The sequence below is a fragment of the Lactuca serriola genome, chromosome 5 (genome assembly GCF_051521515.1).
Source record: "Lactuca serriola cultivar US96UC23 chromosome 5, Lser_US96UC23_V15, whole genome shotgun sequence".
Taxonomy (NCBI): Eukaryota; Viridiplantae; Streptophyta; class Magnoliopsida; order Asterales; family Asteraceae; genus Lactuca; species Lactuca serriola.
Genome location: NC_136412.1, coordinates 106,720,134 through 106,747,838, shown reverse-complemented (window position 1 = coordinate 106,747,838; position 27,705 = coordinate 106,720,134).

The following is a 27,705-nucleotide window of genomic DNA, read 5'->3' as shown; positions in this document are numbered from 1 at the left end:
TGAACACCTAGATGTTGGTGTTTTTGATTGTTTTCTAGTCTTAAATACACTTATAAATAAGCCTAAGACTGTCACTTATCATGGGGAAAAGACTACGTAGCATTTGAGCCTCATTTTGGAGTTTACACTCCAACAACGTTCTTGGGCGGTAAACTCCCGAATCTCACAGATTTGATATGTAATCTATGTTATTAAGCACATAATAAGCACTATAAGATAACTAGAGAAGTGTACTCACGATTTGGGACGAAAACCCAAAGATCTGTGAGAGAGAAAATGGCTTTTCTCTAGTTGGAAATGCGAATAATGAATGAACTTGGTTCAGAATTCTATTTATAGACCTGAGATATTTTTGGCAGAAAATATTTTTATTCCCAAAATGATTTCTAATATAACAGAATGTTGGACTAACAGTGTTGCACGAAACCCTAATGCATCCACTCTCATGATATTTCCTAAAGTGTAAACCCTAAAGACTCAAACTTATACGGAAAAGTCTGAAAATTAACTGTGACTGTTATAACTTCTATTGAAGTGATATTGTTTGTACATAATGGAAATTTCGGGTTGTTACATCATCCCCCCGTTAGAAGGAATTTCGTCCCGAAATTAGAATTTAAGCAAATAAGAAGTTACCAATAACTAAGCGAAAAGATGAGGGTATTTCAGTTTCATCTGATCCTCGCATTCCCAAGTGAATTCCGGTCCTTGCTTGGCGTTCCAGCGAACCTTCATGATCGGGATACGACTTTTCTTCGTCTTCTTGACCTCACGGTCCATGATCTCTACCGGTTCTTCCACGAATTTGAGGCTCTTGTTGATCTCGATCTCGTCGAGTGGGATTACAAGAGTCTCGTCGGACAGACACTTTTTCAAGTTAGATACGTGGAATGTAGAATGTACGTTACGGAGTTCATAGGGTAGGTTGAGCTTGTAATCTACGTGGCCGATTCTTGCAAGAATCTCGAAGGGTCCTATATACCTTGGATTAAGCTTCCCACGTTTTACCGAAACGTATTAAGCCCTTCCAGGGTGAGACTTTAAGAAGGACTCGGTCTCCCACCTGGAATTCCAAAGGTTTCCTTAGCTTATCAGTGTAGCTCTTCTGTCGGTCTCTAGAGGCTTTTAATCGTTCATGGATCTAAACGATCTTATCTGTCGTTTCCCGAATGATCTCCGGACCGGTGAGAGTACTGTCAGAAGCTTGCCCCTAGCTAATTGGGTATCACCCACCTCAGCCCAGCATAGAGGGGATCTGCACTTTCGGCCGTAGAGGGCTTCAAATGGAGCAGCCTTGATGCTCGTGTGATAAATGTTATTGTAGGAAAATTCGACAAGGGGTAAATGAGTATCCTATGCCTTTCCAAAGTCAATCATGCAGGCTCTCAACATATCTTCCAGTGTTTGGATGGTCCTATCACTTTGTCCGTCGGTCTGTGGATGGTAGGCCGTGCTCATGTCCAGCCTTGTTCCCAGGGAATGTTGTAGCGATTGCCAGAATCTTGAGGTGAACCTACTATCTCTATCGGAGATAATGGATATAGGTACACCATGTAGCCGTACGATTTCTCTAATGTATGTTCTCGTAAGTTTCTCCATCTTGTTAGTTTCTTTGATAGGCAGGAAGTGTGCAGACTTCGTCAATCTATCGACGATGACCCATATGGTATCAAGTCCACCCGTTGTCTTGGGCAACTTGGTTATGAAATTCATAGTGATCCACTGCCACTTCCATTCTGTAATCTCTGGTTGTTGTAGTAAACCGGAGGGCTTCTGGTACTTGACCTTAACCTTTGCGCAAGTAAGGCATTTACTTACGAAGGTAGCAATCTCTGCTTTCATATTAGGCCACCAATATAGCTTTTTAAGATCCAGATACATCTTATATGAACCTGGGTGGACGGAATACCGAGTGTTGTGCGCCTCGGTCATGACAAAGTCTCGGAAACCACCGCGTTTCGGTGTCCAGATCCGGTTCATGAAATATAAGGCTCTGCCACCCTTGGCTTCTAGGTTTTTATCAATTCTTCTAAGGGATTCACTCGTCACGTTTTCAGGTTGCATAGCTTCAAGTTGGGCCGCCTGAATTTGCTTAGACAAGTGCGAATGGATAGTTATTGTCAATGACTTGACTCTTCGACCGGAATATTCTTTCCGACTTGGGGCGTCTGCTACTACGTTGGCTTTAACCAGATGATAACGAATTTCGCATTCGTAGTCACTGAGTAGCTCGACCCACCATCGTTGTCTCATGTTGAGCTCCTTTTGATCGAATATGTGTTGTAAACTCCTGTGGTCGGTAAAAATAGTGCTTTTTGTTCCGTACAAGTAATGTCTCCATATCCTCAGAGTAAACACAACTGCCCCTAGTTCAAGATCACGGGTCGTGTAGTTAACTTCGTGTGTCTTCAACTGTCTCGAGGCGTAGGCGATGACCTTACCTCGCAGCATCAGAACACACCCTAGCCCTTGATTCGATGCATCGTAATAGACTACGAAGTCTTCTATTCCTTCGGGGAGGGATAGTATTGGTGTGGTGCATAAGGCTCGCTTGAGCGTTTGGAACGCTCTTTCCTGTTTCTCTTCCCAGTCAAAGGCCACGCCCTTCTGGGTCAGTGTTGTAAGAGGTTTCGCAATTCGGGAGAAGTTATGTATGAACCTGCGGTAGTAGCCAGCGAGACCAAGAAATTGCCTAATTTATGTAGGTGTCTTTGGTGCTGACCAGTTCTCAATGGCTTTAATTTTGGATGGGTCCACGTGGATTCCCTCTTCACTTACCACGTGTCCTAAGAATTCGACTCTTCGGATCAAAAATTCACATTTAGAGAACTTCGCATAGAGCTTCTCTGCTCGTAAAGTTCCTAGAACTTGTCGCAGATGATCGCCATGCTCTTCCTTACTTCGGGAGTAGATCAGGATGTCATCAATGTATACAATGACGAACTGATCCAAGTAAGGTCGGCATACTCTATTCATCAGATCCATGAAGACTGCGGGCGCATTGGTCAATCCGAATGGCATCACCACGAACTCGTAGTGTCCGTAACGAGTTCGGAAGGCTGTCTTCGGAACACCTCCTCTAGAACTCGTAACTGGTGATATCCGGATCTCAGATCAATTTTGGAGAAGTAACTCGCCCCTTGCAGTTGGTCAAATAGATCGTCTATGTGAGGCAGAGGGTAACGATTTTTGACTGTCAGTTTGTTGAGTTCTCTGTAGTCGATACATATACGGAATGATCCGTCTTTCTTCTTAACGAACAAGACCGGTGCTCCCAAGGTGAGAAACTTGGTCTTATAAAGCCCTTGATGAGCTGTTTGTTAAGTTGACCAGATAGTTCCTGCATCTCTGCTAGTGCTAATCAGTAGGGCGACTTGGCTACTGGGGTAGCTCCTGGGACTAAGTCGATTCTGAACTCAACCTGTCGTTGCGGAGGTAATCCTGGTAGCTCTTCTGGGAAGATGTCAGGAAAGTCGCTCACTACTTGAATGCTCTTTAGTTCCTTCGTTTCGAGGCTCATATCGACGACGTGAGCAAGGAATGCGTGGTATTCTTTGCGCAGATATTTTTGTGATTGAATACTTGATATAATACAAAGACTCGCACCAGGTTTGTCGCCATAGACGATAAGAGTTTCGTTAGATGGGAGGTTTAGACGGACTGCTTTCTCGTAGCACATGATGTCTGCATGATGAAGGCTTAACTAATCCATGCCGATGATAACGTCAAAGCTTTTTATTGAGACCGGCATAAGGTCGATTGGGAATGAATGGTTATCTAGAGTTAGGGTACAACCTAAGTATATACTATTCGTGTTTTCAGTTTTTCCATTAGCCATTTCTACTGTGAATTGTTCCTTAAGTGTGTGTGGTTGTTGCTTAAGCATGCGAGCAAATTTATGGTTCACGAAGCTTCGCTCCGCTCCAATATCGAATAGAATGCATGCATAGGAGTTATCGAGGAGGAACGTACCAGTCACCACCATCAGGTCAGCAACTGCTTCCCCAAGGCCTATTGCTAGTACCCTCCCTGCTCCGTCCACATTCTTCTCTTTGGGGCAGTCCCTCTTGTAGTGGCCTGCTTCACCACATCCATAGCATGTCGGGCTTGCGCCAGAGCCAAGGACTTGGACGATCGGCTGTGCCGGAGATTTTCAGAAACGGACTGTGTGTCCTTTCCTGTTGCAGTTAGAGCACTGCATTTCACGGCAGGGGCCGTTATGGTGAAAGTTGCATTTGTTGCACTTAGGCAAACTTCCAGCATACTGCCTCACCGGAGCAGTAGCAGCAGCAGGGGTTATTGCAGCATGCACAGCCACAATCATGAGGTCCTTCATGGTTTCCCCCCTCGGGCAGTATTCCTCAATAATGAGGTCCTTCATGGTTTCCCAACCCATGTCATTCGCCACCACGAGAGTTAGTGCCTTAACATGGCCATTCCATCATGTCAGGTCCTTTCCTTCAAAGGTGCATGCGGCATATTTGACTTTGCTCGCAGCAGGGCATGAACAGATTTCGAAGACTGATTCATTCTTCTCGAACCATTGCGAGAGGGCAATGACTCCGCCGGTCCCATGAAAGGACTTCGGCTTACAATTGGTGAAATCCTTGTAGGAGCACTCTCTCGAGCGCACAAAAGTTTCAACCATAATTGATTCAACAGGGGTTCCACCTCTGCTGGCATCAGAAGAGTGATATTGAGCCATGGCAGTTGCCACTGCTGCAGCTACGGCAGCATTCAGGGCTGCAGTATCGATGACTGGAGGAGGAGGAGGAGGTGGAGGTGCAGGGTTATTCCTGGTAGATTTGCGAGGAGGCATCTTTCAGCTATAAGTTTCGAAAGATGAACAAAATGGTAAGAATCAATTGTAGGTAGGGTGAGAGTAACACATGGACTAATCAACTGAGCTATTCCAGCTACGATATCTATGCGAGAAAAGAGGTATAAGAATGTAGTCTATAAGTAGCTTGTAATAGCACAAACTACTCCAATAGTATTTCAAGTTTAGGTTCTACTGATCTTCTTGTGGTATTGTTTGTAAGTTTTTAGACTTGCTAACATATCACAACCATTCTAGGGCATATGCTAATCACTCCTAGGACCAGCATAGTTGATCAGGCTATGCCATTCCCAGGACTAACCATACATCCTCGAGCTCACTTGTGATATTTAACAATCGTAATACTTTTGTTCTTGTCGTTGTGACACTGCCTTTAGTATGAATGCAGACTAGTATACTTAATTAAATATTTTAATATTTAAAGTATAGACTCTTGGTTGGAGTGCTTTAATCCCAAATGGGTTTATAGTTTAGTATATCTTTTATGGGTTGATATACTCAATTCACTATAAACAATGCTCTGATACCAATTTGTCACACCCTAAAACCGAGAACGGCGGAAACGTTCTGGGGCGGAGGACGTCATGTAAAGTATCACAACATAGTAAAAGTAAACAAGCAAACAACATCATCCATTGCATTAAATATTTAATTTTAATACAAGCGTGTTCTGTACAGTTATTGACACCAAAAATAATGTTTATCAAAATAATAAGCTGAGTCTTGGATGCGCTCCGTCTTCTCAAAAGTTGGCCTCGGTACCTGTCTACTGATGACCTGAGAATACAAGTTATTTTGAAAGAGTTTATCAGCATTAAGCTGGTGAGTTCATAAGTATTTTAGTGTCGGTGTTTGTTATCAAAACGTTTGAACATGTCTTAAGTGTAAGTTTGTATAATGTATGTAAATGTTTGTAAGTGTTTGTAAAAGTTTGTATCTCTCAGAAAAACCTATATTTTCTATTAAAGTAGCCTTTCTACCAAGGCTTAACTGTTTTGTATGTTCGTTTGTTGTAAAAGTGTGTAATTTCCCAAATGTAACTATCATTAACAGAATATAGTTTGTATATTAATGTTTAAGTGAATTAATCACTAAATATATGTAAGGGGGTAAATTATTGTAGTACTGTAGTGTTGTATTATAGGAACTACTGCTGTACTAACTACCTTAAACCGGATTTATATTAAGGTCTTATGTGATTTAAGTGTACCATACTATCGACTGGTAAGAACGATGACCTGAGAATACAAGTTATTTTGAAAGAATTTATTAGCATTAAGCTGGTGAGTTCATAAGTATTTTAGTGTCGGTGTTTGTTATCAAAACGTTTGAACATGTCTTAAGTGTAAGTTTGTAAAATGTATGTAAATGTTTGTAAGTGTTTGTAAAAGTTTGAATCTCTCAGAAAAACCTGTATTTTCTATTAAAGTAGCCTTTCTACCAAGGTTTAACTGTTTTGTATGTTCGTTTGTTGTAAAATTGTGTAATTTCCCAAATGTAACTATCATTAACAGAATATAGTTTGTATATTAATGTTTAAGTGAATTAATCACTAAATATATGTAATGGGGTAAATTATTGTAGTACTGTAGTGTTGTATTATAGGAACTACTACCGTACTTAGTACCTTAAACCGGATTTATATTAAGGTGTTATGTGATTTAATTGTACCATACTATCGACTGGTAACAACGACATACGAATGGTCGTAAAACGGAATGACGTTTGGCACCCGCAGACCTACAGGTCCGGCTGTAGCTAGCAGCAAGGTGTAGGATAGTCAATCCAGTATAGATCTATACGCAAACTCACGCTCTCCCTCCAAGAGAATTCTGGCAACAACTCGGGCCATGACATTTAAGGCATGCTCCGATACAGTGGATCACAATTGTTAACGTATTCATGTATATGTAATGTAATGGTACTCATTCTAGTATCGTTGTATATGTAATGTAATGAAGTGTTCTAGTATAGTTGTATATGTTCTTTATCTAGTATAGTTGTATCTGTTCTCATAGTAATAAGTATTGACTCATGAATGAACTGACTCATTGATCTAGCAAAAGTATAAGTATGATCATGTGCTACCCCGATGGTAGCCTATTAATGATGCAACTAGTATGCATGAATATGGAAGCACTTTTATCTCTATATATGTACACAAGATATATAATTATTATTTAAACGACCTTCGGACGAGTACCCGATATCCTATCATACCACATCCAAATCGAGGAAAAGGAAACAAGGTGGATAGCCTTCCTAAGTCTTTTTAACATTACTTATATAACTATACATATACGGGCAAGCAATTTATAATAAGTGTAACAAGGTTTAAGTAAAAGTATTTGATACGTAAAAGAGTTTGTAAAACAGTTTGAAGTAAAATATTTTGATAAACAGTGTCAACAGTAATAAAATCATTGGTCTTATAGTTATTAATCACATGTGATTGATGTAATAACTATAAGTATTTAACTTGTATTACCCCCTCCCCATAAAAGCATTTAAAACATTTAAAAGTATTTCAAAGGTTAATTAAAGGGATATGAACTCACTTGTGGTGAGTGGATTGGATGGAGTGTCGAATACTGTTATAGGTGGTAAACGGAGACTTGTACACACACACGATCCTAGTTATCATATAATGAACATGTATAAAACTAATTAGCTAAATAATAACTAATAAATTTAGTTGGGACACTCTTGAACATGTAAACACCTTGTATAGGTGTTATAAGTCTTAAGGGTTGAATCTATGTTGTTGTAGGACAAGGCTAAAGGGGTTTAAAGTTCTCGAGGACCTTGTATATGTGTTTACTCTTCAATAAACTCCACATAAGGAGTTTACGGTCGTAAACCCTTGAGTTTATGGCCGTAAGCTCTCAAACATGTTGACATAATTTGTTTTGAAGTGTTACTTGATTTCTAGAATAAGTTCTACTTGGTGGTTTAATCCTTTGGGTAGTTTAGGGCATGGAAACACTCCTTTGAGGAGTTTACGGCCCCAAGGCCGATTCCTTTGGAGTTTGCTTCCGTAAATTCTCATGGGATGGGTGTTTTTATGCTTTCAAGTGCCAAACACATCTAGGATAGTTTCTAGGTATTTGTTTAAAGCTAATGAAGGCCCTAGGCACACTTTGGTGCCCTTAATTGATGTTCACAGCCCAAGAATATTACTAGGGCCGTAAACTCACTTTGAGGAGGTGTCTTTGCTGTTTTAAAGTCCACAGATTAGCTAGGATTAAATAGGGTTTAATGTCCAAGGCTTTAGGAGTGATTAACACACTCTTTCGCCCTTGATTTTGGAGTTCACGGTCCAAGAACTTCTTGGTCCGTGAACACCTAGATGTTGGTGTTTTTGATTGTTTTCTAGTCTTAAATACACTTATAAATAAGCCTAAGACTGTCACTTGTCATGGGGAAAAGACTACGTAGCATTTGAGCCTCATTTTGGAGTTTACACTCCAACAACGTTCTTGGGCGGTAAACTCCCGAATCTCACAGATTTGATATGTAATCTATGTTATTAAGCACATAATAAGCATTATAAGATAACTAGAGAAGTGTACTCACGATTTGGGACGAAAACCCGAAGATCTGTGAGAGAGAAAATGGCTTTTCTCTAGTTGGAAATGCGAATAATGAATGAACTTGGTTCAGAATTCTATTTATAGACCTGAGATATTTTTGGCAGAAAATATTTTTATTCCCAAAATGATTTCTAATATAACAGAATGTTGGACTAACAGTGTTGCACGAAACCCTAATGCATCCACTCTCATGATATTTCCTAAAGTGTAAACCCTAAAGACTCAAACTTATACGGAAAAGTCTGAAAATTAACTGTGACTGTTATAACTTCTATTGAAGTGATATTGTTTGTACATAATGGAAATTTCGGGTTGTTACATCATCCCCCCGTTAGAAGGAATTTCGTCCCGAAATTAGAATTTAAGCAAATAAGAAGTTACCAATAACTAAGCGAAAAGATGAGGGTATTTCAGTTTCATCTGATCCTCGCATTCCCAAGTGAATTCCGGTCCTTGCTTGGCGTTCCAGCGAACCTTCATGATCGGGATACGACTTTTCTTCGTCTTCTTGACCTCACGGTCCATGATCTCTACCGGTTCTTCCACGAATTTGAGGCTCTTGTTGATCTCGATCTCGTCGAGTGGGATTACAAGAGTCTCGTCGGACAGACACTTTTTCAAGTTAGATACGTGGAATGTAGAATGTACGTTACGGAGTTCATAGGGTAGGTTGAGCTTGTAATCTACGTGGCCGATTCTTGCGAGAATCTCGAAGGGTCCTATATACCTTGGATTAAGCTTCCCACGTTTTACCGAAACGTATTAAGCCCTTCCAGGGTGAGACTTTAAGAAGGACTCGGTCTCCCACCTGGAATTCCAAAGGTTTCCTTAGCTTATCAGTGTAGCTCTTCTGTCGGTCTCTAGAGGCTTTTAATCGTTCATGGATCTAAACGATCTTATCTGTCGTTTCCCGAATGATCTCCGGACCGGTGAGAGTACTGTCAGAAGCTTGCCCCTAGCTAATTGGGTATCACCCACCTCAGCCCAGCATAGAGGGGATCTGCACTTTCGGCCGTAGAGGGCTTCAAATGGAGCAGCCTTGATGCTCGTGTGATAAATGTTATTGTAGGAAAATTCGACAAGGGGTAAATGAGTATCCTATGCCTTTCCAAAGTCAATCATGCAGGCTCTCAACATATCTTCCAGTGTTTGGATGGTCCTATCACTTTGTCCGTCGGTCTGTGGATGGTAGGCCGTGCTCATGTCCAGCCTTGTTCCCAGGGAATGTTGTAGCGATTGCCAGAATCTTGAGGTGAACCTACTATCTCTATCGGAGATAATGGATATAGGTACACCATGTAGCCGTACGATTTCTCTAATGTATGTTCTCGTAAGTTTCTCCATCTTGTTAGTTTCTTTGATAGGCAGGAAGTGTGCAGACTTCGTCAATCTATCGACGATGACCCATATGGTATCAAGTCCACCCGTTGTCTTGGGCAACTTGGTTATGAAATTCATAGTGATCCACTGCCACTTCCATTCTGTAATCTCTGGTTGTTGTAGTAAACCGGAGGGCTTCTGGTACTTGACCTTAACCTTTGCGCAAGTAAGGCATTTACTTACGAAGGTAGCAATCTCTGCTTTCATATTAGGCCACCAATATAGCTTTTTAAGATCCAGATACATCTTATATGAACCTGGGTGGACGGAATACCGAGTGTTGTGCGCCTCGGTCATGACAAAGTCTCGGAAACCACCGCGTTTCGGTGTCCAGATCCGGTTCATGAAATATAAGGCTCTGCCACCCTTGGCTTCTAGGTTTTTATCAATTCTTCTAAGGGATTCACTCGTCACGTTTTCAGGTTGCATAGCTTCAAGTTGGGCCGCCTGAATTTGCTTAGACAAGTGCGAATGGATAGTTATTGTCAATGACTTGACTCTTCGACCGGAATATTCTTTCCGACTTGGGGCGTCTGCTACTACGTTGGCTTTAACCAGATGATAACGAATTTCGCATTCGTAGTCACTGAGTAGCTCGACCCACCATCGTTGTCTCATGTTGAGCTCCTTTTGATCGAATATGTGTTGTAAACTCCTGTGGTCGGTAAAAATAGTGCTTTTTGTTCCGTACAAGTAATGTCTCCATATCCTCAGAGTAAACACAACTGCCCCTAGTTCAAGATCACGGGTCGTGTAGTTAACTTCGTGTGTCTTCAACTGTCTCGAGGCGTAGGCGATGACCTTACCTCGCAGCATCAGAACACACCCTAGCCCTTGATTCGATGCATCGTAATAGACTACGAAGTCTTCTATTCCTTCGGGGAGGGATAGTATTGGTGTGGTGCATAAGGCTCGCTTGAGCGTTTGGAACGCTCTTTCCTGTTTCTCTTCCCAGTCAAAGGCCACGCCCTTCTGGGTCAGTGTTGTAAGAGGTTTCGCAATTCGGGAGAAGTTATGTATGAACCTGCAGTAGTAGCCAGCGAGACCAAGAAATTGCCTAATTTATGTAGGTGTCTTTGGTGCTGACCAGTTCTCAATGGCTTTAATTTTGGATGGGTCCACGTGGATTCCCTCTTCACTTACCACGTGTCCTAAGAATTCGACTCTTCGGATCCAAAATTCACATTTAGAGAACTTCGCATAGAGCTTCTCTGCTCGTAAAGTTCCTAGAACTTGTCGCAGATGATCGCCATGCTCTTCCTTACTTCGGGAGTAGATCAGGATGTCATCAATGTATACAATGACGAACTGATCCAAGTAAGGTCGGCATACTCTATTCATCAGATCCATGAAGACTGCGGGCGCATTGGTCAATCCGAATGGCATCACCACGAACTCGTAGTGTCCGTAACGAGTTCGGAAGGCTGTCTTCGGAACACCTCCTCTAGAACTCGTAACTGGTGATATCCGGATCTCAGATCAATTTTGGAGAAGTAACTCGCCCCTTGCAGTTGGTCAAATAGATCGTCTATGTGAGGCAGAGGGTAACGATTTTTGACTGTCAGTTTGTTGAGTTCTCTGTAGTCGATACATATACGGAATGATCCGTCTTTCTTCTTAACGAACAAGACCGGTGCTCCCAAGGTGAGAAACTTGGTCTTATAAAGCCCTTGATGAGCTGTTTGTTAAGTTGACCAGATAGTTCCTGCATCTCTGCTAGTGCTAATCAGTAGGGCGACTTGGCTACTGGGGTAGCTCCTGGGACTAAGTCGATTCTGAACTCAACCTGTCGTTGCGGAGGTAATCCTGGTAGCTCTTCTGGGAAGATGTCAGGAAAGTCGCTCACTACTTGAATGCTCTTTAGTTCCTTCGTTTCGAGGCTCATATCGACGACGTGAGCAAGGAATGCGTGGTATTCTTTGCGCAGATATTTTTGTGATTGAATACTTGATATAATACAAAGACTCGCACCAGGTTTGTCGCCATAGACGATAAGAGTTTCGTTAGACGGGAGGTTTAGACGGACTGCTTTCTCGTAGCACATGATGTCTGCATGATGAAGGCTTAACTAATCCATGCCGATGATAACGTCAAAGCTTTTTATTGAGACCGGCATAAGGTCGATTGGGAATGAATGGTTATCTAGAGTTAGGGTACAACCTAAGTATATACTATTCGTGTTTTCAGTTTTTCCATTAGCCATTTCTACTGTGAATTGTTCCTTAAGTGTGTGTGGTTGTTGCTTAAGCATGCGAGCAAATTTATGGTTCACGAAGCTTCGCTCCGCTCCAATATCGAATAGAATGCATGCATAGGAGTTATCGAGGAGGAGCGTACCAGTCACCACCATCAGGTCAGCAACTGCTTCCCCAAGGCCTATTGCTAGTACCCTCCCTGCTCCGTCCACATTCTTCTCTTTGGGGCAGTCCCTCTTGTAGTGGCCTGCTTCACCACATCCATAGCATGTCGGGCTTGCGCCAGAGCCAAGGACTTGGACGATCGGCTGTGCCGGAGATTTTCAGAAACGGACTGTGTGTCCTTTCCTGTTGCAGTTAGAGCACTGCATTTCACGGCAGGGGCCGTTATGGTGAAAGTTGCATTTGTTGCACTTAGGCAAACTTCCAGCATACTGCCTCACCGGAGCAGTAGCAGCAGCAGGGGTTATTGCAGCATGCATAGCCACAATCATGAGGTCCTTCATGGTTTCCCCCCTCGGGCAGTATTCCTCAATAATGAGGTCCTTCATGGTTTCCCAACCCATGTCATTCGCCACCACGAGAGTTAGTGCCTTAACATGGCCATTCCATCATGTCAGGTCCTTTCCTTCAAAGGTGCATGCGGCATATTTGACTTTGCTCGCAGCAGGGCATGAACAGATTTCGAAGACTGATTCATTCTTCTCGAACCATTGCGAGAGGGCAATGACTCCGCCGGTCCCATGAAAGGACTTCGGCTTACAATTGGTGAAATCCTTGTAGGAGCACTCTCTCGAGCGCACAAAAGTTTCAACCATAATTGATTCAACAGGGGTTCCACCTCTGCTGGCATCAGAAGAGTGATATTGAGCCATGGCAGTTGCCACTGCTGCAGCTACGGCAGCATTCAGGGCTGCAGTATCGATGACTGGAGGAGGAGGAAGAGGTGGAGGTGCAGGGTTATTCCTGGTAGATTTGCGAGGAGGCATCTTTCAGCTATAAGTTTCGAAAGATGAACAAAATGGTAAGAATCAATTGTAGGTAGGGTGAGAGTAACACATGGACTAATCAACTGAGCTATTCCAGCTACGATATCTATGCGAGAAAAGAGGTATAAGAATGTAGTCTATAAGTAGCTTGTAATAGCACAAACTACTCCAATAGTATTTCAAGTTTAGGTTCTACTGATCTTCTTGTGGTATTGTTTGTAAGTTTTTAGACTTGCTAACATATCACAACCATTCTAGGGCATATGCTAATCACTCCTAGGACCAGCATAGTTGATCAGGCTATGCCATTCCCAGGACTAACCATACATCCTCGAGCTCACTTGTGATATTTAACAATCGTAATACTTTTGTTCTTGTCGTTGTGACACTGCCTTTAGTATGAATGCAGACTAGTATACTTAATTAAATATTTTAATATTTAAAGTATAGACTCTTGGTTGGAGTGCTTTAATCCCAAATGGGTTTATAGTTTAGTATATCTTTTATGGGTTGATATACTCAATTCACTATAAACAATGCTCTGATACCAATTTGTCACACCCTAAAACCGAGAACGGCGGAAACGTTCTGGGGCGGAGGACGTCATGTAAAGTATCACAACATAGTAAAAGTAAACAAGCAAACAACATCATCCATTGCATTAAATATTTAATTTTAATACAAGCGTGTTCTGTACAGTTATTGACACCAAAAATAATGTTTATCAAAATAATAAGCTGAGTCTTGGATGCGCTCCGTCTTCTCAAAAGTTGGCCTCGGTACCTGTCTACTGATGACCTGAGAATACAAGTTATTTTGAAAGAGTTTATCAGCATTAAGCTGGTGAGTTCATAAGTATTTTAGTGTCGGTGTTTGTTATCAAAACGTTTGAACATGTCTTAAGTGTAAGTTTGTATAATGTATGTAAATGTTTGTAAGTGTTTGTAAAAGTTTGAATCTCTCAGAAAAACCTATATTTTCTATTAAAGTAGCCTTTCTACCAAGGCTTAACTGTTTTGTATGTTCGTTTGTTGTAAAAGTGTGTAATTTCCCAAATGTAACTATCATTAACAGAATATAGTTTGTATATTAATGTTTAAGTGAATTAATCACTAAATATATGTAAGGGGGTAAATTATTGTAGTACTGTAGTGTTGTATTATAGGAACTACTGCTGTACTAACTACCTTAAACCGGATTTATATTAAGGTCTTATGTGATTTAAGTGTACCATACTATCGACTGGTAAGAACGATGACCTGAGAATACAAGTTATTTTGAAAGAATTTATTAGCATTAAGCTGGTGAGTTCATAAGTATTTTAGTGTCGGTGTTTGTTATCAAAACGTTTGAACATGTCTTAAGTGTAAGTTTGTAAAATGTATGTAAATGTTTGTAAGTGTTTGTAAAAGTTTGAATCTCTCAGAAAAACCTGTATTTTCTATTAAATTAGCCTTTGTACCAAGGTTTAACTGTTTTGTATGTTCGTTTGTTGTAAAATTGTGTAATTTCCCAAATGTAACTATCATTAACAGAATATAGTTTGTATATTAATGTTTAAGTGAATTAATCACTAAATATATGTAATGGGGTAAATTATTGTAGTACTGTAGTGTTGTATTATAGGAACTACTACCGTACTTAGTACCTTAAACCGGATTTATATTAAGGTGTTATGTGATTTAATTGTACCATACTATCGACTGGTAACAACGACATACGAATGGTCGTAAAACGGAATGACGTTTGGCACCCGCAGACCTACAGGTCCGGCTGTAGCTAGCAGCAAGGTGTAGGATAGTCAATCCAGTATAGATCTATACGCAAACTCACGCTCTCCCTCCAAGAGAATTCTGGCAACAACTCGGGCCATGACATTTAAGGCATGCTCCGATACAGTGGATCACAATTGTTAACGTATTCATGTATATGTAATGTAATGGTACTCATTCTAGTATCGTTGTATATGTAATGTAATGAAGTGTTCTAGTATAGTTGTATATGTTCTTTATCTAGTATAGTTGTATATGTTCTCATAGTAATAAGTATTGACTCATGAATGAACTGACTCATTGATCTAGCAAAAGTATAAGTATGATCATGTGCTACCCCGATGGTAGCCTATTAATGATGCAACTAGTATGCATGAATATGGAAGCACTTTTATCTCTATATATGTACACAAGATATATAATTATTATTTAAACGACCTTCGGACGAGTACCCGATATCCTATCATACCACATCCAAATCGAGGAAAAGGAAACAAGGTGGATAGCCTTCCTAAGTCTTTTAAACATTACTTATATAACTATACATATATGGGCATGCAATTTATAATAAGTGTAACAAGGTTTAAGCAAAAGTATTTGATACATAAAAGAGTTTGTAAAACAGTTTGAAGTAAAATAGTTTGATAAACAGTGTGAACAGTAATAAAATCATTGGTCTTATAGTTATTAATCACATGTGATTGATGTAATAACTATAAGTATTTAACTTGTATTCCCCCCATAAAAGCATTTAAAACATTTAAAAGTATTTCAAAGGTTAATTAAAGGGGTATGAACTCACTTGTGGTGAGTGGATTGGATGGAGTGTCGGATACTATTTTAGGTGGAAAACGGAGACTTGTACACACGCACAAGCCTAATTATCATATAATGAACATGTATAAAACTAATTAGCCAAATAATAACTAATAAATTTAGTTGGAACACTCTTCAACGTGTAAACACCTTGTATAGGTGTTATAAGTCTTAAGGGTTGCATCTAAGTTGTTGTGGGACAAGGCTAAAGGGGTTTAAAGTTCTCAAGGACCTTGTATATTTGTTTACTCTTCAATAAACTCCACATAAGGAGTTTATGGTCGTAAACCCTTAACTTTACGGCCGTAAGCTCTCAAACATGTTGACATAATTTTTTTTGAAGTGTTACTTGATTTCTAGAATAAGTTCCACTTGGTGGTTTAATCCTTTGGGTAGTTTAGGGCATGGAAACACTCCTTTGAGGAGTTTATGGCCCCAAGGCCAATTCCTTTAGAGTTTACTGCTGTAAACTCTCAAGGGATGGGTTTTTTTATGCTTTCAAGTGCCAAACACATCTAGGATAGTTTCTAGGTATTTGTTTAAAGCTACTGAAGGCCCTAGGCACACTTTGGTGCCCTTAATTGATGTTCACGGCCGAAGAATATTACTAGGGCCGTAAACTCACTTTGGGGAGGTGTCTTTGATGTTTTAAAGTCCACAAATTAGCTAGGATTAAATAGGGTTTAATTTCCAAGGCTTTAGGAGTGATTAACACACTCTTTGGCCGTTGATTTTGGAGTTCACGGTCCAAGAACTTCTTGGGCCGTGAACACCTAGATCTTGGTGTTTTTGATTGTTTTCTAGTCTTAAATACACTTACAAATAAGCCTAAGTCCGTCACTTATCATGGGGAAAAGACTAGGTAGAATTTGAGCCTCATTTTGGAGTTTACTCTCCAAGAACGTTCTTGGGCGGTAAACTCCCGAATCTCACAGATTTGATATGTAATCTATGTTATTAAGCACATAATAAGCATTATAAGACAACCAGAGAAGTGTACTCATGATTTGGGATGAAAACCCGAAGATCCGTGAGAGAGAAAATGTAACAACGTAAATTTTGAAACAAAATTTTTTTCATTTCAAAATAAAGTATTTTCATTCAAAACAAGGCATAAACATTCCAAGTGTCATGTCAAAATACAAATCATATGAATCCCAAGATCATAAAACATCTATCAGTGTGTACAGATCACGCCGGCGCCTTCCCACGGTCCTCGCTAGTACCTGAAACACATACATAACAACTGTAAGCATAAATGCTTAGTGAGTTCCCCAAAATACAACTTACGCACATACGCCTTTCCAGGCCCTGACCTTCCGGTCCATGTGTCTCAGGGGACTTCCGTCCCTGCTGGGTAAACCTTCCGGTCCTACCCACGCCAACCTTACGGTCCACATTACACGCCTTCCGGCCCATAACATAATGCCTTCCGGCCCACATAGACATACATAGCACGCATAACAATTATCTTATCACATATAGCACATATATCACATATCATATCCGACCTTCACCGGTCACACAGTCAAACCCTTCCGGGTATAGTATAGTGAGAAGACTCACCTCGTGAATAACGAAAGCTAGCAAATCCCGAAGTCACTCGTGCTCGATCCGCCGAGCTATAATCTCCCTATAACATCATACATCTCTTATTAACACTTTTATCTTCTAAGTTTGACTATCCCTAAGAAGTCAAACATAGGTCAACTCTAAGTTTGACTATCCCTAAGAAAGGCTCTCCCACGAGCCCTCGGGGCCTCGGCCTTCACCGGTCGAGTCTCAGTAGCCCTGGCAGTAGGTGCAGATCCCTGAAGAAGCTGAGGGCACTCGGCCTTCCGATGGCCTGTCTGGTTGCAATGAAAGCAAACCATAAACCCCTTGGGGCAATCCCTAGCGATGTGCCCCTCCTTGCCACACTTGTAGCAAGCACCATATTGACATGTCCCCTCATGACCCTTGCCGCACTTTCCACAAGTGCGGCCCTTCGGACCTCCCGTCCTCGAATCGGCGGACTTAGTCCGCTTGGCTGCCGACTGAGACTGAGCCGGCCGCCGGTCCACCCGCTGAGACTCGGCCTCCTCCCTGGCCTGGGTCTCCAACTCGATCTCGCGCTTCGTGGCATTCGCCTGAAGCTCAGCAAAGGTATGATAGGTGGAGTTTGACACAAACTCCTGGATATCCCTCCTCAAAACACCCAAGTACCGGCTCATCCGAGCCTGCTCTGTGGACACCAGCTCGGGGCAGAACATCGCCCTCTCATGAAACTTCCGCGTGATCACCGCAACCGAATCAGTACCCTGCTTGAGGGTCAAGAACTCCTGAACCAATCGTTCCCTCTCCACCGGGGGAACGTACTCGTCTCTGAACATAGAGGTAAACCCCTCCCATGTCACTGCTGAAATCTCTGCCAAAGTGAAGTTCGCCGTCACGAACTTCCACCAATCCTTCGCTCCCAGACGGAGCTGGTTCAAAGTGAACCGTACCCTCAGATGCTCCGGACATGAACAAGTGTAGAAGCACCCCTCAATATCAGTGATCCACCTCATCGCAGCAATCGGATCCTGCGTCCCATCAAACTCAGGTGGCTTCGTGTTGCTGAACTCCCGAAACAGCAACGAGTCACCCCCCTGCGGCCTGGCAGCGGCCACAGCTGCGGTAGCTGCAGTGGCTGCAGCCTCAGTCAATGCGGTGTACCGCTCATCAAAAGTCTCCATCAAGGTGGTCTTAATAGACCCAAACATCTCCGGAATCTCAGCCCGGATCACTGCAGCCACCTCCTCATGAATCATCTGACGAATCTCCTCGTCGCTCACACCGCTCGTACTCAGTCCGTGGCGTGGTCTAACCATGATGTCTCTGAAATACAACATAAAACTATCAAAGACTCCATCGAGTATCATCGCACTCGATAACGCAACCCTACTCAGTCTCCGATATCCAGGGATTCTTACTTGGGTCTCCCACTGACCCGGTGTCTTCGGTAGTACGGGCCCAATACTACCGACCACACCGCATCAGCATTCATCCCAAGTCTTCCTCCCCAAACCCCGGATAGTGAGTACTCTACTTTTGTTACGCACTATCTACCCGCACGCTATCAAAGCATCTCATATCGGCAAACCTCCCTAGACTAAGGCATCACAAATCAGGCCACTCTAGTCCTATCATGAATACCTAGTCTTCTAGCATGCATAACAATTCCTATCATATCTTATCTTTTAACATAACATTGTAAGGTATTTTGGGGATCTTTACCGTTCGGGCGTTGACTGATCGTACACACTGCTTCTTTCTTGTTTACCACAAAATTATTTATAAAAGTTTATGCCTTTATTTTAAAAGTTTTCCTCAAATCCTCGGTTTGAGTTCAGTTACGCCCGAAGGTGCACCCGAATCCCTCAAACCAAGGCTCTGATACCAATTTGTAACAACGTAAATTTTTAAACAAATTTTTTTTCATTTCAAAATAAAGTATTTTCATTCAAAACAAGGCATAAACATTCCAAATGTCATGTCAAAATACAAATCATATGAATCCCAAGATCATAAAACATCTATCAGTGTGTACAGATCACACCGGCGCCTTCCCACGGTCCTCGCTAGTACCTGAAACACATACATAACAACTGTAAGCATAAATGCTTAGTGAGTTCCCCAAAATACAACTTACGCACATACGCCTTTCCAGGCCCTGACCTTCCGGTCCATGTGTCTCAGGGGACTTCCGTCCCTGCTGGGTAAACCTTCCGGTCCTACCCACGCCAACCTTACGGTCCACATTACACGCCTTCCGGCCCATAACATAATGCCTTCCGGCCCACATAGACATACATAGCACGCATAACAATTATCTTATCACATATAGCACATATATCACATATCATATCCGACCTTCACCGGTCACACAGTCAAACCCTTCCGGGTATAGTATAGTGAGAAGACTCACCTCGTGAATAACGAAAGCTAGCAAATCCCGAAGTCACCCGTGCTCGATCCGCCGAGCTATAATCTCCCTATAACATCATACATCTCTTATTAACACTTTTATCTTCTAAGTTTGACTATCCCTAAGAAGTCAAACATAGGTCAACTCTAAGTTTGACTATCCCTAAGAAAGGCTCTCCCACGAGCCCTCGGGGCCTCGGCCTTCACCGGTCGAGTCTCAGTAGCCCTGGCAGTAGGTGCAGATCCCTGAAGAAGCTGAGGGCACTCGACCTTCCGATGGCCTGTCTGGTTGCAATGAAAGCAAACCATAAACCCCTTGGGGCAATCCCTAGCGATGTGCCCCTCCTTGCCACACTTGTAGCAAGCACCATATTGACATGTCCCCTCATGACCCTTGCCGCACTTTCCACAAGTGCGGCCCTTCGGACCTCCCGTCCTCGAATCGGCGGACTTCGTCCGCTTGGCTGCCGGCTGAGACTGAGCCGGCCGCCGGTCCACCCGCTGAGACTCGACCTCCTCCCTGGCCTGGGTCTCCAACTCGATCTCGCGCTTCGTGGCATTCGCCTGAAGCTCAGCAAAGGTATGATAGGTGGAGTTTGACACAAACTCCTGGATATCCCTCCTCAAAACACCCAAGTACCGGCTCATCCGAGCCTGCTCTGTGGACACCAGCTCGGGGCAGAACATCGCCCTCTCATGAAACTTCCGCGTGATCACCGCAACCGAATCAGTACCCTGCTTGAGGGTCAAGAACTCCTGAACCAATCGTTCCCTCTCCACCGGGGGAACGTACTCGTCTCTGAACATAGAGGTAAACCCCTCCCATGTTACTGCTGAAATCTCTGCCAAAGTGAAGTTCGCCGTCACGAACTTCCACCAATCCTTCGCTCCCAGACGGAGCTGGTTCAAAGCGAACCGTACCCTCAGATGCTCCGGACATGAACAAGTGTAGAAGCACCCCTCAATATCAGTGATCCACCTCATCGCAGCAATCGGATCCTGCGTCCCATCAAACTCAGGTGGCTTCGTGTTGTTGAACTCCCGAAACAGCAACGAGTCACCTCCCTGCGGCCTGGCAGCGGCCACAGCTGCGGTAGCTGCAGTGGCTGCAGCCTCAGTCAATGCGGTGTACCGCTCATCAAAAGTCTCCATCAAGGTGGTCTTAATAGACCCAAACATCTCCGGAATCTCAGCCCGGATCACTGCAGCCACCTCCTCATGAATCATCTGACGAATCTCCTCGTCGCTCACACCGCTCGTACTCAGTCCGTGGCGTGGTCTAACCATGATGTCTCTGAAATACAACATAAAACTATCAGAGACTCCATCGAGTATAATCGCACTCGATAACGCAACCCTACTCAGTCTCCGATATCCAGGGATTCTTACTTGGGTCTCCCACTGACCCGGTGTCTTCGGTAGTACGGGCCCAATACTACCGACCACACCGCATCAGCATTCATCCCAAGTCTTCCTCCCCAAACCCCGGATAGTGAGTACTCTACTTTTGTTACGCACTATCTACCCGCACGCTATCAAAGCATCTCATATCGGCAAACCTCCCTAGACTAAGGCATCACAAATCAGGCCACTCTAGTCCTATCATGAATACCTAGTCTTCTAGCATGCATAACAATTCCTATCATATCTTATCTTTTAACATAACATTGTAAGGTATTTTGGGGATCTTTACCGTTCGGGCGTTGACTGATCGTACACACTGCATCTTTCTTGTTTACCACAAAATTATTTATAAATGTTTATGCCTTTATTTTAAAAGTTTTCCTCAAATCCTCGGTTTGAGTTCAGTTACGCCCGAAGGTGCACCCGAATCCCTCAAACCAAGGCTCTGATACCAATTTGTAACAACGTAAATTTTTAAACAAATTTTTTTTCATTTCAAAATAAAGTATTTTCATTCAAAACAAGGCATAAACATTCCAAATGTCATGTCAAAATACAAATCATATGAATCCCAAGATCATAAAACATCTATCAGTGTGTACAGATCACACCGGCGCCTTCCCACGGTCCTCGCTAGTACCTGAAACACATACATAACAACTGTAAGCATAAATGCTTAGTGAGTTCCCCAAAATACAACTTACGCACATACGCCTTTCCAGGCCCTGACCTTCCGGTCCATGTGTCTCAAGGTACTTCCGTCCCTGCTGGGTAAACCTTCCGGTCCTACCCATGCCAACCTTACGGTCCACATTACACGCCTTCCGGCCCATAACATAATGCCTTCCGGCCCACATAGACATACATAGCACGCATAACAATTATCTTATCACATATAGCACATATATCACATATCATATCCGACCTTCCGGTCACACAGTCAAACCCTTCCGGGTATAGTATAGTGAGAAGACTCACCTCGTGATTAACGAAAGCTAGCAAATCCCGAAGTCACTCGTGCTCGATCCGCCGAGCTATAATCTCCCTATAACATCATACATCTCTTATTAACACTTTTATCTTCTAAGTTTGACTATCGCTAAGAAGTCAAACATAGGTCAACTCTGGTCAACGGTCAACGGTCAACGGTCAATTTGACCGGACTCGGTGAGCGCTAGGGCGACTCGGCGAGTCTAGAAGTCCTCACCAATTCTCTAAGATTCCCTTTCTACACGTCGAGTATCCCCCTTGACTCGACGAGTTCCTCCTGGAAGAATCGCGGGGCCACCCCGACTCAACTCGCCGAGTCTGAAGAACAACTCGGCGAGTCCCAGCCATGCAACCGCTCAAACTGCTTTCTAAGGTCAGATCTACTCCGACCATTCATAGGTCTGGCCTTCCTAGACTGATTCATCACGTAAAGTCCTCATGTCGGTGCTCATAATACACCCCATGACTCATAATTTACGTTTTGACCTAAGGCATAAGGATTCCAATCCAAAACCTCCATTGATTCCCGAAAAGCTCGGGCATGGGACATTCTGGACTTCCAAGGGTCCCAATATAGGGTTCCAATCGCTTGGGGGACTAAGGAAACACTCAATCTAGCCACAAAAGGGTTCAATAAACCCTAAATCCATATACACATCAACATAGAAGGGATCAACTCGAAATTCTTACCTGAATAATGTTGCTCTGTGTCCCCAACCCTCAGAATATGGCTTCTTCTGTTGTTCCCTTATCCAAGCCTCCTCTTCCTTGCAAAATAACACTTCCAAGATCAATAATGGTCTTCTACCTTGCTCCAGATGCTCACAATCGAATTAGGGTTTCACTCACAGGACTAGGGTGAACAATGACGGCCATAAGGCCCCTTATATGTGTCCCAAACCTGAATGGTTAGGGTTTCGCTAAACAGCGCGGACTCGCCGAGTCCATATCCTGACTCGCCGAGTCCAGTCGCGAACCCGCGACCAGATCCGCGATCCTACTCGGCGAGTCTGAGCTCCAACTCGCCGAGTCCCCTCTTAAAACACCCAAAATCATAAATATAACAATACCTGGAATTCCAGGCTGTTACAGAAAATGGCTTTTCTCTAGTTGGAAATGCGAATAATGAATGAATTTGGTTCAGAATTCTATTTATAATCCTGGGATATTTTTGGCAGAAAATATTTTTATTCCTGAAATGATTTCTAATATAACAGAATGTTGGAATAACAGTGTTGCACGAAACCCTAGTGCATCCACTCTCCTGATATTTCCTGAAGTGTAAACCCTAAAGACTCAAACTTATATGGAAAAGTATGAAAATTAACTGTGACTGTTATAACTTCTATTGAAGTGATATTGTTTGTACATAATGGACATTTCGGGTTGTCACATTTTACCCTTCCTTGAGTTAAAGGAGGATGAAATCGATGCTGAAGCCTATAACTGTGAAAGCGTTGTATCGTTTGATGAGGTCTCACTTGCATACGAAATTGGTCCTGACAAAATTGAGTCCTACATAAAGTCCAAAGACCATAAGGACATGCTCACAAATCTGTTAGATGAGAATGATAGATTGAAGTTAAGAACCGAAACTGTATAGAAATTTGACTCATTGAATGCCAAATTAAGTTTAGAAAATAAAATTGTTGTTAAAAATGCATCTGAACTTAATGAGGATGATGATCTGAGTGAAATCTCTGTAGAGGATTTGGTGGACTGTTCAGAATTTGTCCAAAGCGAACCTAAAACACGTAAAAATCTGATTTCTGAAAATTCTGTTGAGTTCACTCGCTCATCAACAGACAAGACCAAAATTCTCAAAGAAAAAGTTGTTGTGTATCAAAAGGTACAAACCACTCCAAATCAAGTCTACACAATTCCAAGAGTCACCCACAACAAAATGCAGAGCTGACGGCTATGGTGGAAGAAGATAATGCAGTTGGATATGATGAGTTCTTCTGGTCAGCACCAATAGACAACGCTGATGAGACGACAAGCCTATCTCAGAAGACCTCTTGGAGAGTGAAAGGTAGATACGTGCCAGAACCACTAAATGAGCCTACAAGATATGATGTGCCAAGCACAAGTGGAACCAAAACATCATTGGGTTAATCGGTACAAACTACCAGTGAAACATCTTCAACAAAGAGCGAAAGCTATGCTCGTGCTTCAAAGAAAAAGGCTAACATCCATAAAAATCCAAAACAGGTGGCAAATCGAAAACACCAACGAAATCTGAGATACAAAAAGAATCTCTCAGAAAGAAAACAGTTTTGGAGATCACAAAATCCTCACTATGTCAGGAACGAAAGGAAGCATAAATCCCAAGAGGAATCAAGGAACCGAAAGGGTAGTTTCGGTCCCTCGACTGAAAGGAACCGAAAGGGTAGTTTCGGTCCTACGACAGAAAGGAACCGAAAGGAGAGTTTCAATCCTCAACCCAATATCAACCGAAAGAGCGATTTCGATCCTCAACCCAATAACAACCGAAAAAACAGATTCAGTCCTCAACCCTACAAGTTCAATCAGATGAACAGAAGATCAAATGTCACATCTAAACCCAACTCTTCTCATTCTAATTCTTATTCTTCAAAAGATTTCAAGTGAATAGGGAAGCTCTATCCAGAAGATGACAGACATCCAAAAGACATCCAAAAGAATGTTGACGTCAAGATCTCAAAACCTACGTCTAATTAAACCAACCAAAATTAAAGTTTTCACTATAAAAAGAAAGGATGAAACAACTTTGATTAAACATACTTATTTGGTTGATATCTCTCATACTATTCCCTGTCTTGTAAAAGGCTCACAAGGACCCAAGAAACATTGGGTTCCTAAATCTGCTTAATATTTTGCAGGTTATCCGTGACAGGCAGTTTGATGAAAAATGGTATATTGATAGTGGTTGCTCGCGTCACATGACAGGAAAGAAGGAAGAACTGAGGGAATTTCAGTCACTCAAGGATGGTGGTATTGTAAAGTATGGCAACAACTTATATGGAACTATCAAAGGCTATGGAATCATTACGAATGGTGATTTCTCGATAAGAAAGGTAGCATATGTTTAAGAGCTCCAACACAATCTTATCAGCGTGTCACAACTGGTAGTTGGAACTGGATTGAAAGTATCGTTTGATGATGAAGGCTCAGAAATAGTCGAGAAGAAGTCCAATAACATTCTCCTGAAATCGAAGCGAAAGGGGGAAATGTACCCTTTAAACCTCAACCCAATTCAGGGTAAACCAGCAGTTTGCTTACTCACGAAGGCTCACTCAGATGAAAGTTGGTTATGGCATCAAATACTCTCTCATCTTAATTTCAAGGATATCAACAAGCTGGTTTTAGGAGATCATGTTCGAGGTCTTCCAGTTCTCAAATTCGACAAAGAACATCTATGCGCAGCCTGTGAAATGGGAAAGTAGAGTAGACAAAGTCATCCTTCAATTATCAATAGAAAGGTGATAGAACCATTGGAGCTATTGCACATTGATCTGTGTGGTCCCTCTTCCATTGAAAGCATTGGTGAAAACAAGTACATTCTGGTCATAGTGGACGATTCCTCTCGATTCACATGGGTGTTCTTCTTGAAGCTGAAATTTGAGGCTACTCCAAAGCTCAAGCTCTTCATAAAACAGGTAGAAATTCAACTGAGGAAAGTTGTTTGTAATGTAAGAAGCGACAACGGCTTGGTATTCAAGAACAAAGATTTTGAAGATTTTCTTGTTGAGAAGGGAATGACTCATAATTTCTCAGCCCCGTATACTCCACAGCAGAATGGTATCGTTGAAAGGTGAAACCGATCTCTGTGTGAAGCAGCTCGAACGACGTTGTGCTTCGCATCCTTGCCTTTATACTTCTGGGATGATGCAATTGCTGTTGCTTGTTATACTCAGAACAGATCATATCTAAACAAGCGATTATCTATCACTCCTTACGAGATCTTGAACAATCGTAAACCGAATGTGAAATTCTTCCATGTGTTCGGTTGAAGATGCTTCGTATTCAACTCTAAATAGAATCGAAACAAGTTTGATGCTAAGGCAGATGAAGGAATATTCTTAGGTTACTCCCAGAATTCTAAGGCATATAGAGTTCTAAACAAGCGCTCTAAGAAGATTGAAGAAACATACTATGTCACTTTTGAGGATAGTTATGTCAAGAAGATGAAGACATCCGAAGGTCCAGTGCAGTAAATCTTTCCAAAGAATAGTCAGGTTACAACGTCTATTTCAAATCTTTTCGAGCAATATATGCTTCTTTTTGATGAGCCTCAACCGGCAATTGATTCTGAATTAACGGCGAAAGACAACAAGGTTGATTGTCTGAAGCAAATCATCGATGATGCTGCTCAAAAGATGGTTGATGATCAACCTAAATCAACCGAGAGGCCAAACATAAACGAACCTTCGATGACCGTCCTAATGTCCAGGGGGAGGGTCTGGCTCTACAACACGATCAAGGCTCTTCATTCCAGGGGGAGAACTTAACGTCACAATCATCAAGCTCTACTGAAAGTCCAAATGAAGGAGAAAATACTAATCCAGATTCTAAACAAGCGTCATCCTTCGAGCGGGAGAATACCAATGTCAATGACGATGACACTCTATCAGAATTAGAAGAAGAAATCAATGTAGAATTGGATCCCTCTTGTGATCCAAATTACCCACCGCTTATTAAATGGACCAAAGATCATCCATAGAGTCAAATTATTGGGGAATCTTCAGAAAAGGTGTTAACTCAATCTCAGATCAAATCGAAACAAGCTGCACTCTTTTCTCAAGTAGAGTTTTGCATGTTCAACTCCTTTGTTTCCAAAGTTGAACCGAAGACTGTTAATTCAGCACTTGATCATTCTGACTAGGTTCAAGCCATGCAAGATGAGTTGAATGATTTATGAAGAAACAAAGTATGGCGTCTTATTCCAACTCCAAAGGATGCTTCGGTTGCTGGTCTCAAATAGGTATTCAGAAATAAGAGGGATAAGGAGGGGAACGTGATTCGTAAAAAAGCTCGGTTGGTGGTGAAAGGCTACTGTCAGGAAGAAGGTATTGATTATGAAGAGACATACGCTCCTGTTGCAAGATTAGAGTATGTTCGTATCTTTCTTCCCTATGTTGCACACAAAAACTTTCAAGTCTATCAGATTGACGTCAAGTGTGCCTTTCTCAACGGTGAACTTGAAGAAACTATGTACGTTGAGCAACCGCTAGGCTTCGTGAACGATAAGAATCCAGATCACTGCTACATACTTCACAAAATATTATATGGCCTAAAGCAGGCTCCCAGAGCATGTTATGAAACTCTAACTCGATTCTTAAAAATGTCTAAATTCAAACAAGGTTTGGTTGACCCAACCTTCTTTCGAAAGAGAGAGGGTAACCACCTTATGATAGTCCAAATTTATGTTGATGACATCATCTTCGGCTCTACGAATCCCAGCTTAACAGCCAAATTCAAGAAGGTGATGGAAACTTAATTTGAGACGAGCTCAATGGGTCCAATTAACTTTTTCCTTGGCTTAAACATTTGATAGGGACCAGAAGGCATTTTTATCAATTAGGAGGCATACACCAAGACACTGTTAGTTAAGTTTGGTATGATGGGAAACTCCAAAGTTAAAGTTCCAATGGATTTTGGGACAAAGCTTACACCCTCATTGGAGAAGCCAGCCGCAGACATGACGCCCTATCATCAAATGATTGGGTCTCTAATGTATCTCACAGCTTGTAGACCTGACATTATGTTTTCATTCTGTTATTGTGCCAAATTCGAAGC